Here is a 10,969-nt window from a genome sequence, read left to right as displayed (position 1 = left end):
GAGCATTACTGTACTAGCATGTGAAATGAGTGCAATTGTGCGGTAGTTTGAGCATCCTTTGACATTGCATTTCATTGGGATTGGAATGAAAACTGACCTTTTCCAATCCTGTGGCCACTGCTGAGTTTTCCACATTTGGTGGCATATTGAGTGCAGCACTTTCACAGCATCATCTTCCAGGATTTGAAATAGCTCAACTGGAATTCCATCACCTCCACTAGCTTTGTTCATAGTCATGCTTTTTAAGGCCCACTTGATTTCACATTCCAGGATGTCTGGCTCTAGATGAGTGATCACACCATCGTGATTATCTGGGTCGTGAAGATCTTTTTTGTATAGTTCTTCTGTGTATCTTTGCCACCTCTTCTTAACATCTTCTGCTTCTGTTAGGTCCATACCATTTCTGTCCTTTATTGAGCCCATCTTTGCATGAAATGTTCCCTTGGTATCTCTAATTTTCTTGAAGAGATCTCTAGTCTTTCCCAGTGTGTTGTTTTCTTCTGTTTCTTTGCATTGATAGCTAAGGAAGGCTTTCTTATCTCTCCTTGCTATTCTTTGGAACTCTGCATTCAGATTCTTATATCTTTCCTTTTCTCCTTTGCTTTTTGCTTCTCTTCTTTTCATAAAGATCAGGAAGCTATAAAAAAGAAAGAATACAAATTCTGGAAATTAAGAAAAAATGTTAGCTTAAAAGAAAACTTCATGAAAAAAGTTAAGAAGACCTGCAGCTACTTTTCTCAAAATATATCAAAAAGCAAAGATATGGAAAATAAGATAGAGATTATAAGGAATAATAATCACCATAGGAGTTTCAACATACAAACTCATAAAATTCCAAAAAATGGAAGTGAGAAGATGAAATTATTAATAGGATATTCAAGGAAAACCTTCAGTTTCCAAATTAAAAGATCCAACTGAGTGCCAGCAAAATAGACGAAAGCAGGCGGAAGCGAAGTTATGTTATTAGAAAGGAGCAAAACAGAAATTCTGCCAATATACTTGGAATGGAATGGAGTAGATTATACAAAGAGTTCTTTGAATTTCTCAGAGCAACCTTGCAAGCTGGTAGGAGATAGTGGAGCAATAAAAGCTGATAATGACAATGAGGTAAAATTGGTAAAATTTCACTAGACACATGACCAATTTCTTCAGTAATTTAATGCTATGAAGGTGGAGATAACATAACTACTATTAACTATCAAAAGAAACTTATAAGAAGGTATCAGCAAACCACTATATATGGATCTCCTCTGCTTGGATATCAGCCAACTTAAAAGAAAAAAAAGTGGAATGACTAAATATGACCTAGTTATTAAATACATATTAAAGAAATGTTTAATTTGCTGGTTTTTATGCTGTTGCTCTGGTTTTAGTTAAAAAATAGCTCTTACACAGATACCTACTGAAGTATCTAGAATTGGCATTGTACCATGAGGAATTTGCTTTAAATTTTCCTGTCAGAAAGCAAATTTATTGAAAAAAGTAATGGTGATATCATTAAATTGCTGGAAACCCAGATCTCAGACTCAGTAAAATGAGAAACAAAGAAAAACAAAGAAAGCTTTGTTTTTGGAACTGCTGTCCAAATCACACCCTTATCTTGCCCAGAGAAGACACTGCTATCATGGCCACTGGACACCAACATCTCCAGGTCTTCCTACAGCACAGCTGGCACTAATACCAGACTGACAAGATAAGCATGGGTTACACATCAGCACTCTGGCTGCAGAGAAGTTTGATAAAGCCTCACATCTAAATTGATTTGAAAAAAGACATGAAATGAACTCGGGAGATTTTTAAATTTTGTTGTTGTTTACTGGGCAACCCAAACTATACACGTTTGTACACTAATCTTTTTTTTTTCCTCAAAAGAAACAATTTATTTAGAATAAAACAAAAGCAGCTCAACTGTGAGTTCACGTTTGAGTGACAGCTACTTTTAAGCTGTGTGAGTCATAAAAAGGGTTTTTCTTTTCCAGAAATCTTGTGTACACAGCACAAAGCAAGGTCATTTTTTTTTTCCACTTAAAACACCGGCATTGGCATCACAATAGCAGATACACAACTTTAAGCTGCCATTTTAGTAAAATGCACAAATACTAAACAGATTAGCTTTCTTCCATCAAGAGGCCCATGTAAACTTCACATAAGCCACAACTTCTCTTCAAAAAGGTCCATTAGAGCTTTGAATTCCATGTCTTCATCCGTTGTTCACCAGTTTTGCTTGCGGGGGGGTGGGGGGGGAAGGTTATTCAGTACAAATGTTTACAATATTAAAAATATATATATTTGTAGCTAATATCTAAAAAGCACATATATTTTTCAGTTGTAAGATTCAAGATCTTACAACCAGTAATGATTTAGGTTTATCAATGCCAACTTTCTCAATAAAGGGAGCATAATTTTGACCGAAAGATGCAGTATTAGTGGCTCCAAGTATGCTTCACATTAGCTACTGTTTAGTGACTGTCAGGAGTAAAGGGAGTAGAATAATGAAAATGATACTTTTCTAATTAACACTTCAGTATTCTTGCCTGGAAAATCCCATGGGCAGAGAAGCCTGGTAGGCTGCAGTCCATGGGTCGCGAAGAGTCAGACATGACTGAGCAACTTCACTTTCATTTTTCACTTTCATGCTTTGGAGAAGGAAATGGCAACCCACTCCAGTGTTCTTGCCTGGAGAATCCCAGGGATGGGGGAGCCTGGTGGGCTGCCTGCTATGGGGTCGCACAGAGTCAGACACGACTGAAGCGACTTAGTAGCAGCAGCAGCCATGCTTATCCAGCACTGTAAATATGCTCTTCCTCACTGATAAGAAGAGCATTTGCTTCGGAAACCTGGAGGGTAAACAGCAGACAAAAGATCTAAAGAGATGTGTAATATACCATGTATATTCAGGTAAACACTAAATCAACTACTTGAGAACTGTATACTACATCAAATTCGGTTAAGAAGCTGGACATCTGGTTCCACCTTGCCCCCTACAGAACCAGAATACCTTAGGTAAGCAACATATACTTTCATCATAAGAGTTCATATGAAACATATACTTATGAGAGTTTCAGCTCTTGAAGGTCCTTAAAATATAACATTTTTAAAAAATAATTAGAATAACTAAAAATTCAAGTTTATAAAGGTTAAATAAATTACATGAAGATTTTACACTGCCAAGTGCTGAAGATACTGAAGAATATAACTCCCAATTTGTCAATCCCATGCAACTGAACACTGGGCCCTTTTCCTGAGATAGAAGCCATGGAAGGAATTTAAAAATTTTCTTTCTCCTTTATTTAAACTGTGGCTTAAATAACATTTAGTGGTCACAGTACATAATGTACACATTGTTCTGCTTAAGCTTACATAAGCAATGTTGTGTTCAAAGATAAGTATTTATATACTCCATGTAAGGGAAAAGGTATTATAATGCAATATATTAGTGATATAAAGTAGTAATTTGTCAAAGACAAAAATATGCTTTTTTTTACTATTCCTAGAAAGATAGTAACAAAATGTATGTGTTTGAAACATCAATTCAGATAGTAATTAAAACCCAATGTTAGCAATATGCAATTACTTTATAATTTTTAAAAATAACAGCCAAATTATATTGAATTCTATAAAAGTCACTCTAATACTTTTAGTATGTGGTATACTGAATCTGAACTTATTTTAGGTTACTGAATCATGTAAGTTGTGGCTCACCTTTTAGTTTCTGATTTCTATTAGTTTGTAAAAGGATTTTATATTTGCATTTAAATGGGAAGGAAATGTGATAAAGATTTCAATTAAAAGGCTGTCTGTTTGCGTTAATTCATTTTTAATAGGAACAGTAAATATTTTTACGTTGATATAGCTCTTACTGCAAGATCAGTTCATTGTTCTTTTTTATCTAGTTATGTCAGATGCTGCTTAATAAAGAACATTATAATATCAGTCCCTGCTATTAAAGAGGCATTTCTCATTTCTCTATCGATTTCTGAAAAACCAAAGCAGATTTCTGAATAGTACTTGAGAAAACTGATAAGACAACAGGTCACTGCTCTAGTACAAAAGATTTTTAACACAGATATATATATACAGAATACATTAGTATATGTATTCAAATAAGTATATACACAGACCTATACACATATGGAATATTTGGAACATATGGAATATTCCTATGCACATATGGAATAGATTTTCATTCTAGAGTCACTAATGCTAGCTTTGATGAGAAGGAAAACACTTATCTTGAAAGTTTGGCTAAGTCTTCAGAGTTTCATTTACTTTATTAGGATAGGCTATATTCTCTATAAAATGAATGACCATCCTTTAATACGTGGTTGTATGTATTATCTGCTTTTAAACTGGAGGGAGGTTCTGTAATGATAATATCAATCTTGGTCTGATGCCCTATAAACTTTTTACTTCAGTTGTTTGAAATTTGGTCATTTATCTGTTGTTTAATTTTATGGGTTTTTGGTTATTTGGTATGTCCTTAGATTCTAAATAAATTCAGTAAATTACGTGGGATCTACTTGAAATAGTCTGTCTTAAGAAAGAATCTATACATGTTTACCGTGTTTCAAGATGTTTGTTTTGTTTGTAGCTACAATAACTTGCAGTACATTATTTACCTAGTTTCTAAGAAAACAGCTTTCTCATTAATTTCAAAAATCTTAAAATTGCACTGAAAGTCCATTTTTTGTTGCTTTTTGGGGGGGGAGGTGGGGACAGAATACAGGCATTTAAATAAAGAACCAAAAAATCTTATTAGTATATTCTAGCTTCCTGCTAGCATAACATCACGTTAGTGAGTAAATGGATTAAGTTTCCTGTAATGCCAGCCAGGAGATATCTTGACAGTTGTATTCTTCATTCTCAGGTGTCTAGTTAAGAAAAACACAGGGGTCCAATTCAACCTTTAAAAATGTTATCTTCAGACTAGAAAGATTACTGCTTTGAGATGCAATGGGATTTTCCACAGCAAACTTAGCAGAGGATTAAAGTTTTCATTACTCTCTGAATGAAAAATGGAGTGAACAAGTGGTGTAAACAGAGGGCATTTCTAGAGAAAATGTATAAATTATTATTTTTTCCTTTTTTGTTTCTACAAAAAAAAATTCATAAAGAAATAAGGTGGCAGTTGGATTAGAAAAATTCATATTATCTTGAGAAAATTTCTTACCCCCAAAAAAATATTTATAGTAGTTCAAGTGCTAAAATAATTTCTACTTTATCTCAACTTATTTTCAGCTGTTTTATTGCATTTTTTTTCATTATCATTAGAATCTATTTTCCACACAGTATGTCTGTATTTTTAGGCAGTCTCTAAATTGACTGCTTCACGGTTGATTGTTTTTCCAGCCATATTTAACCACTGATCACAGCTGAACTGATTAGACTGACGGTGAAATAATTCAAATCAGATAAGATGGCTGAGCTCACCAAACAAACCATGCCATGGTCCAGTAATTGTGATCATATAACTATAGCCCAATCCACTTCAGTATGTTAGACATGTTGGGAACACAAACTCTAGTAGCTTTGTTTAAAGCTTTACTTTATTAGAACTTATTTTCTTAGATTTTTAAACTCTAATTTAGTTACCTGAATCATTACATAGATTTTTGTGCAGAACTACTAAGCTTTACAAAATGTAAAGATAATTTGAAATTGAAAATATATGAATCGAATTTAGCATGAAGACTTCAAACATCTTTGTTTAGTGTAGGTAAAAGTAGTGCTCAACTGAAGAATCTACAGTACTTTTCACAAATTCCATTTAATATCTTACTAGTATTTCTGCAAAGCTAAAAGGTAGTATTTGCTGGAAATTTCCAAATTTAAGAAAACCTGAATCAATATGTTTTCCGTGATTTCTACCAGAACTTGAAAGTTCTGAAAGTTCAAGATTTATTTACACACATGCACATGCACAAACACAATATTATAAGAGCAAAAGTGTGTAGTTAATACTATTTAAAATGTATTCTAAATAATCCACATTACAAACAAATCTGTGTTCACAATTTGTTGTGGAATTCATACAAAGTGTAGCTTTGTTTTTTTAAGTTACATTTCTTGTCTTTCTGCAGGTATAAAATGTCTATGACAACACATTTAACATCCACCACTTTAAAAATGATTATTTGAAGACACTTCAGATACATAGCTAAGAAACCATAAAGCAAGTTTATTTGCTGGCGAAAGTCAGCAAGCTATTTAAACGAATGTATTAAACTGGTTATTTTGACAATAGCTAAAAATGAGAAATTGTTCACATAGTTCTACAGTTATTATCCAGAAAACAATCCATTTACAATTTTCACTTTATAATTATTTTAAAATGGCACTTTTTGATAAAAAAGCAATCATAACTTTTCAAATTGTATTAAGTCTACCTGTTTATTTCCTAGCAATCATTAGTTACTGAGTATGGCTGGGACATTTTTAAACTACTTAAAAACAAAACATATCTACTCCTCTATCCTAATGTTTAAACCAGCAATAGCTCAGTAAATCTACTGTTTGGGGATTCTGTTAGTTTTATCAATAGTAAATATCATTATTATTTCTATAATTAGCAATGCTATAAAATCATATATATATCATATAGAATTTTGAAGAAGAAATACTACTGCTGTATAGGTCAATGATGAATGACTGGTGGCAAATTATAGATAGTTTTCAAGCTTACTTTAGTGAGAAAATTCCACATTATTTTTTACATTGTTAAACAAATAAAATATATTACTTATTATTTTTTCATCTTATTCACTGCTTTCCTAATGGAAGAAGCCATTTCTTAATGGCTTCTATGAAAAGAGGCAAATGGTATAGCAAATTTGGAGCATCTTTAGTACGTCAAGAGATTTTTTTCTTTTGGAACTTGTGTTTTCTCTTTACTATGAATTACTTCCTTGTTACATCTTAGATTGAGAGAAAAGGTTTTGTCTATATAATTGCTCTCTATCAAAGATGTATTTGAAATGACTTGTTTTTCAGAAACAATTCTTTTATTAATGGTTAAAAATTGGTATCTGTGAGGTTTTCTGAATTTTTACCTGTTAGCTTTTTTTAAGGCAGAGATTACTCATGTTAAGCACTGATTAATGGAAATTGTAAAGAATGAAAGAAAAATATCCCTTTGGTAGAATTTTTTGAAGTCTGAATGCTGACACAATAAAGAATAATTTTGTTAACTCATAGGAGACATATAATGAACAGTGTCACTTTGATATAGTGAGATACTGATAAACTGCTAAAATTTGTAGCCTATGATGGAAAAAAATTAAAATATTGATAAAATTTAGTTCAAAATTTTTAAATATAAATTTTAATAATATACAGATAAATACATATACACATATATAAGAAATTAAGTTATCATTGAAATCAGCTGGAAGACTTACTGACAGTTCTTGAACACTGCTCTATTTTATAAAATTATTAGTATAAAAACATACTCTATTAGAATTGTATAGATTTCAAATAATTTATGATCCAGACATTACTACAAATCTATAAGCTGGTTTGTTCTCCAGTTTATACATGATGAAACTGAGTCTAGAAAGTTAACTGAACTTCATACTGAAAGTTATGCCATTTAATTAGTGGTGAATTCAGACTCAGATTTTCAAATTCTAGGTCATTACTTTATCTAGAAATAATTAAGAATTACCTTACAATCCATTAAATTTATAGTGTTTTATTTATATAAACTATATTTATAAATATATAGGTATCTAAACACAGAACTAAACCTCTATTAAATAATTATAATTCATATTAATGGATAAATTAGTAACAAACTAAAAGTCTAAAATGCAACAAGGGATATAAGGTGAATACAAAAATTTAAGTCAAAATAATTCAAGCCAGTATGCTTATCATGACTTTGTTTTTATATAGTGAAAATTTTCAAATTTATGCTAATACCCAGTACAACCCTCATCTTTAAGATTTTAGTGGGATTCTGGACTAAACTTTAAGTGCCATTAGTCAGTCAAAGGTCATTTATTTTTCGTTTAACTCTAGTTAAACTATCTCCTGAGAGATTTTTCAAATTTTAACTTTTAGTAATATTCTCTTACACTACAGATGTCTTTATAAATAGGAAAATGGGGAAGAATATACTCTTGCTGTTTTAAAAGTAGAGTTAAGCATGTGTCTCTGGGACTGATTAGAAACTTCAAACCAAATCACAAGTCTCATTCTTTCACAGCAATTTCAATATTATAAGTAAGTGTGAAAAGTTACATTTAATGCTTATAAACACAAACCAATGCCAATGAGGATGTAGTCAGTTTAAATTGATTAGATTATATTTTAGGAATATTACATTCTTTAAAGCATAAAGTTGCACTTCTTTGTTTCACTTTAAAAGCATTTGTATTTATTTTCATCAAATTCAAACACTGATGATATGAAATTCTGCTAAATATTCAGAAGATACAGATTTAAGGCAATGACTGTCTTCAGTTTAGCAAGCAGTTTAACATTCATAGCAGTTAGTAGGATTGAAGATGAAACTTTTCAAAAGCTACTCAATTTATATCTGAAAGTGACAGCTAAAAATAGAGAAATAGGAAAAATAAATTGAAGACTACTATGCTGAGTTATTATACAATAAAAAGTATAAGCATCTAGTGAGGATAACAAGCCAAAATGAGTTGAAATATGTCTTCTATGTGTGAAAAAATGACTACACTTTATTTATTTAAGATCTACATGTCATCATGGCTAACTGATATGACTCACTTATAGAAATAATGGCCTTTTTGATATTTTATTGTAAAAATTATGAATCCAGTTCCCTGTACCACATAATGTCTATGCTTTGCTTAGACTATATATAAAATAATGCTCTCATAAAATATAGATTTATAAATTAAATGATAAAATATCAAATATTATCAATTTTGTTAATAAATGCTTTTAAAATTTATTCTTACATGTGTATTATATATAGATTCATAAATGTATAAAATAATTCTGACAATCATCATATTTCCTAGTTTTATATTCCTAAGGTTTCCATATTTTGAACATATACTATTCTAAGTTAAAAAAATAAGTCTGCATCTCTCCATTAATATTTACTATTACTTTAGTTATTAATGCATACTGTGTCGTGCATGTGCTTAGTCACTCAGTCGTGTCCAACTCTTGTGATTCCATGGACTATAGCCTGCCGGACTCCTTTATTCATGGGATTCTCTCAGCAAGAATACTGGAGTGGGTAGCCATTCCATTCTCCAGGGAATCTTCCCAATCCAGGGGCTGAACCTGGGTCTCCTGCACTGTTGATCGATTCTTTACTGTCTGAGCCACCAGGGAAGTTGACTTTTTATAAACAGTACAGAAAGAGAAGTAAAGTAAAGCATATTGAAATAGAATAATTAGAAATAAAATGTAAATAATATTGTCATCCTGATCCCTAGGAATCACCCTGCACACCTATTGGGAAGTGAATGACCACATACTCTAGAGACTCTGGTGTAAAGTAAAAGCATGAGTTCCCTAACGTCAAAGTGTAACTCAATGGGAATCTGTGTCAGGACTCTAGGCATTAATAACCTAAAGGGATATCAGGGCCCTGAAAAGAAGAGGTAACTCTCCTTCAATCCTGAGAAAGAAAACATTGCTGGATTGACTGTAAAGTGGATTCTCCAGTGCCTTTTAGCCACTATTCCTCATTCCAGTACTCCAATTCTATGGTCAACAATCTTCGCATTGGTAAGTTTACACCATAACACATTTTAATTGTTAGAATAAAAAATAACAACAACCACCTTTGGGTAAATGTACCACAAGAATGAAGTGAAGTTGCTCAGTTGTGTCCGATTCTTTGCGACGCCATGGACTGTAGCCTACCAGGCTCCTCTGTCCATGGGGTTTTCCAGGTAATAGTACTGGAGTGGATTGCCATTTCCTTCTCCAGCAGATCTTCCTGACCCAGGGATCAAACCCGGGTCTCCCATTGTAGACAGATGCTTTACCATCTGAGCCACCAGGGAAATAACTATATAAAAAAAAGAATAACTATATAGAAAATGATCCTCTCCTAAAATACAGATTTATGAATTAAATGATAAAATATCAAAATATTGACCAATTTTGATAAGAAATGCTTTTTAATTTATTCTTACATGTGTATTATATAAACAGATTTATAAAAGTATAAAAGAAATCTGATAATCATCTTGGAGATTTCTTCATTTTATACTCCTAAAGATTTCCAGAATGCATATAATGCACAATGATTCCCTTAATATAAGAACTATCAGTTAAAAAGTTAAAAAAAATCAATTATACATTTACATTATTGGGCTAAAGAACATTTTCACTATTGTGTTAGATTCATTTCAAAGTCATAGCCAAAGCTCAAGTCCCCTACTTGTTAGGGCACCCTTAGGTTAAATTCCTAATTAAAACAACACAATAAGATCATAAAGTCATCTCAGATTTCCATTGAGTAGCTCAGTGCATATTTTATGTGTGTGTCCTAATCAGTATTTCTGAATTTTAATAGATATGATCCTGATTTGGTATTGTGATTTTCTAACAAGATCCCAGATGACATAAATGTTGTTGGACAATAAATCACAGTTTAAGTAACAAAGTCCTAAGCAATGTTTACTGGCAGCTGTAGTATCTGTTCAATAGGGTGACTACATAGATAAACAGGTGCACATACTATGGCATTTATCATCCAGTAAAGGTAAAAGTGGAAAATTCTGAAAGAGATGGGAATACCAGACCACCTGACCTCATTCTTGAAAAATCTATATGCAAGTCAGGAAGCAACAGTTAGAACTGGACATGGAACAACAGACTGGTTCCAAATAAGAAAAGGAGTACGTCAAGGCTATATATTGTCACCCTGCTTATTTAACTTCTATGCAGAGTACATCATGAGAAATGCTAGACTGGAAGAAACACAAGCTGGAATCAAGATTGCCGGGAGAAATATTAATAACCT

The sequence above is a fragment of the Ovis aries genome, chromosome 8 (assembly GCF_016772045.2).
Source record: "Ovis aries strain OAR_USU_Benz2616 breed Rambouillet chromosome 8, ARS-UI_Ramb_v3.0, whole genome shotgun sequence".
Classification (NCBI taxonomy): Eukaryota; Metazoa; Chordata; class Mammalia; order Artiodactyla; family Bovidae; genus Ovis; species Ovis aries.
This window is presented reverse-complemented; position numbering follows the sequence as displayed.